The sequence below is a fragment of the Nicotiana tabacum genome, chromosome 5 (genome assembly GCF_000715075.1).
Source record: "Nicotiana tabacum cultivar K326 chromosome 5, ASM71507v2, whole genome shotgun sequence".
In the NCBI taxonomy this organism is placed as follows: domain Eukaryota; kingdom Viridiplantae; phylum Streptophyta; class Magnoliopsida; order Solanales; family Solanaceae; genus Nicotiana; species Nicotiana tabacum.
This window is the reverse complement of record NC_134084.1, coordinates 162255491-162259308: the sequence shown is the minus strand read 5'-3', so window position 1 is coordinate 162259308 and position 3818 is coordinate 162255491. Positions and strand designations below refer to the sequence as shown.

General features: G+C 39.5%; 1 pseudogene; it reads left to right on the top strand.

Moving 5' to 3' along the window:
- The first annotated feature begins 798 nt into the window (after window positions 1-798).
- Window positions 799-3378, top strand: LOC107827648 (L-type lectin-domain containing receptor kinase IX.1-like; annotated as a pseudogene).
- The last annotated feature ends 440 nt before the right edge of the window (window positions 3379-3818 follow it).

Below are 3818 nucleotides of genomic sequence, written 5' to 3'. Positions count from 1 at the left end.
CATAGTAGTCTCAATTCCAGGCTAAAAATCCATAGTCCATTTCTGCAACTTCATTTACATACCACCGATTATCAGAGTAGTTCTGCCATAGACAGCTTTGTGATCTTCCTCCAAATCAAAATTGATGAAAATATTTTTGAGATTGTAAGCTCCTATTCTGATGTCACCTTTGACAGGTATTGTTCTAAGAAATTCATATAGAATCCGCTCAATAAATGGTCTAGTTCTTGGAAATATTCCCAATATGGTGGGACGACATGTTTCAGACAACAAATCATGTTCCTCTTTTGTAAAACTGACCACTGGTTTTCCCTCGACAATCTCGTAAAGTCTATGTTTGAGATGGATCTTCTTCTTAGATGTGTTGCCATGGATGACCGAACCTCCGAGGCTTGATGCATAATTATATTTAATATCATCTGTCATTGAAAGTCCAATGACCGGAATAGGACCATTTGGGTGTAGCAGAATCTGATTTAGAGTATGATTAGGCTTAGGGATTGTTGGGTTAGAGGAGAAAAAGCATTAATTTACATGTACATGAATCTGGAGGAGCTGGCGGTGGGCCTAGCACTTCTCCTATGGTGGGGATTGATTGCATTATGCCCTAAATTGACCGTTATAAGAACTTTGCTTTTCTTGGGAATATTGAGACAAAGGGGAAAGAGTAGATAGAAGCTGGAGCTTCTCAAGTTGACCAAGACTTTAGACTGCTTTTTGGAAAGACAAAAAAATGTCTGCCTTAGAATATAATTTAGTTGTCTAATATTAATCTGATAAACAAATTATCATCCAACTATGGTTGTTTTTGCTTCTTTATCTGCTCTCAAATGCTACCTTGTTTTTCTTATTATCATAATCCCATTTGTGACTTCACTGTCATCCAATTTTGATAGTTTTAGACCCAAAGATCAAAATGTAACGTATGAGAGAGTGCTTATCCAGCAAATGGTGCAATTCAACTTACCATAGACTTGATCAATCGTGATACAGACGCTACTATAGGACGAGCTACATATTCCAAGCCCATGCATCTTTGGGACAAGGCCTCTGGAAATGTCACAGATTTAAGTACTCACTTCTCCTTTAGCATCAATTCACAGGGAAGAACAAGATATGGTGATGGTCTTGCCTTCTTCCTCGCATCTGCAGGTTCAAGATTTCCAGAGAACACAACTAGATGAGATAGTCTTGGCCTTACAAGTAATACTCAACGACTGAATACATCGAACAACCATTTTGTAGCTGTGGTGTTTGATACGTACCAGAACGTCCGGTATGACCAAAAGGGTGATCAAGTAGGTATTGATATCAACTCTATGCAATATATTGTTAATGTGACCTGGTTTAGTAGTATTCCAGATGGCAAGAGAACTGATGCCTGGATTAGCTATAACTCAACCTCAAAAAATCTTACTGTTCTCTTCACTCGTTTCAAAGATAATTCCACTGTCACTGTCCTGCAAAGCCTATCTCACAATCTCGATCTGAGAGAATACTTGCCTGAATGGGTCACTTTTGGCTTCACAGGTGGAGCTGGACTTGTCTTTGCATTACAAAATATCTATTTTTGGAAATTTCCTTCTTCTTTAGAAATTGATGACAACATAACAAATCCAGGGGTAGTCTTGCCTAGCCTCAAGCCAGAACATGCACAGAGTAAAAGTAAGTTAGGACTTGTGGTTGGATTGGTTTCTGGTGGTTGTTTTTGGTTGTTGTGTGTGCTTTGATGTTGTTTGCATTTTTGAGAAAGAGGAAGTTGAGAGTATATGAAGACAATAATATCTTTAATGGTTCAATAACTGTTGAATTTGAAAGAAGTACAAGACCAAAGAAGTTCCTTTACAGAGAGTTGGCTAGACGTACAAATAGCTATGCGGGTGTTTATAAAGGATATCTCAGGGAATCCAATTCCTATGTTGCAGTTAAGAGGGTTTCAAGGGAGTCAAAGCAAGGAATAAGACATAGACATAGACATTGCAAGGAAAAAGAGTACGCATCAGTCGTGAGGATCATTAGCCGGCTAAGACATAGACATTTGGTGCAAATCATTGGCCGGTGCCATGAGAAAAGAGAACTTCTACTTGTCTATGAGTTTATTTCTAATGGAAGCTTAGATTTCCAACTTTTCAAGGGAAAAAGCCATTTGACATGGGCAATAAGATACAAGATTGCTCAAGGCTTGGCCTCGACGTTGCTATATCTCCACAAAGAATGGGAGCAATGTGTGGTGCATAGGGACATAAAGTCAAGCAATATTATGTTGGATTCCAATTTCAATGCAAAACTTGTGTATTTTGGTGTAGCTAGACTAGTTGACCATGAAAAGGGATCCCAAACAATAGTTTTGGCAGGTATAGGGGGCTTACATGACCCCCGAATATTTCATCACTGGCAAAGCTAGTAAGGAAACAAATGTCTATAGCTTTGGTGTTGTCGCGTTAGAAATAGCTTGTGGAAGGAAAGCTATTGATCCTAAAGCTGAATAACATCAAGAAAACCTTGTTGATTGGTTTTGGAGCCTTTACAGGATGCAAAATCTTAATGAAGCAATTGATTCTAGACTCTCGTTAGAGTAGAATGAACAGGAAATGGCGCGCTTGCCAATTGTTGGCTTATGGTGTGCACATCCAGATAGCAAATGCGGGCCTTTTATTAGGAAAGCAATTCATGTCCTTAATTTTGAAGCTCCATTGCCCACCCTCCCTCCGAATATGCATGTGCCAACTGATAACTAGGGATTATGGTTCTTTTACACTCCTTGTTACTTGAGTTTTGATTAAAAATATGTACAAAATAGTCCCAAAGGCTTACATGTTGTACTTGTTTGCAGGGTTTGGTAAAAAAGGCAACAACTAGTCAAAACCAGCTCAAAAAGGAGTGAAACATGCACAAGTACCAAGAACGAGTCCAAGCACAGTGCAACAGGTCCACTGTGGCCGCATTCCATTTGGTGCGGTCCGCAGTGAAAAGATTCACAGAATGAAAATTTTGGAAAATCAAGCAATGCGGCCGCAAAACATTTTTGTGGACCGCAATGGCCTCACCGCAGTCGCACTCGATATTGTGCGGTCCGCAAAGAATGAGTTCAGATAGGTGGGACTTTGGAGAATCAATGCCAATGTGGTATGCGATCCTTTTTGTGCGGACCGCAAAAGAAGCCATCGCGGCCGCAGTGCATTTTGTGCGGCCCGCGATGGCCAGGTTCAGAGAGCAGAGTTTAAAGCCAAGAAGCCTCACTACGACCACACTCGATTTTGTGCGGACCGCACTACTCCTGTAGGGGTTTTTTTGTCCAGAAAATTCGGCCTAGTATAAATAGTTTCTTTTCCCATTTTTAGGTTATCAGTTGTATTCTAATGTGGAGCTGCGCTCGTGAACAGGGTTTCTTAACCATTTTAAGCAATTTTAGAATAGTTTTATCATTGAAACTTCAAGTATTAGCTTGTAATTAAATCTTATGAGTTTTTCTTCATCTATTTATCAGTTTTCTTCTAAGATCATGAGTAGCTAGACCCATTAGCTAGGGTTGTGGCTCAACCCTAGTGTGGGTATTTGACGGGTCTTGAGTTTTAAGGCTTGAATGTCTATGGATGTTTGATATTTGGACTAATTTGTGTTTTCCATGTTGAATTAGTTATTGCAAACACTAATTTGTGCCTATTTGACTTGGGTCTTCTTGAGAAAGAGAACTTGAGTCTAGGAAAATTAGTCCAACAAGGAACTGGGGCATATTCAAGAGATTGATAGCCCTAATTAAAGGGTTAAACCTAGAGATAGTAATACCTGACTTGAACCTAAATTGTTTGCATAAATTA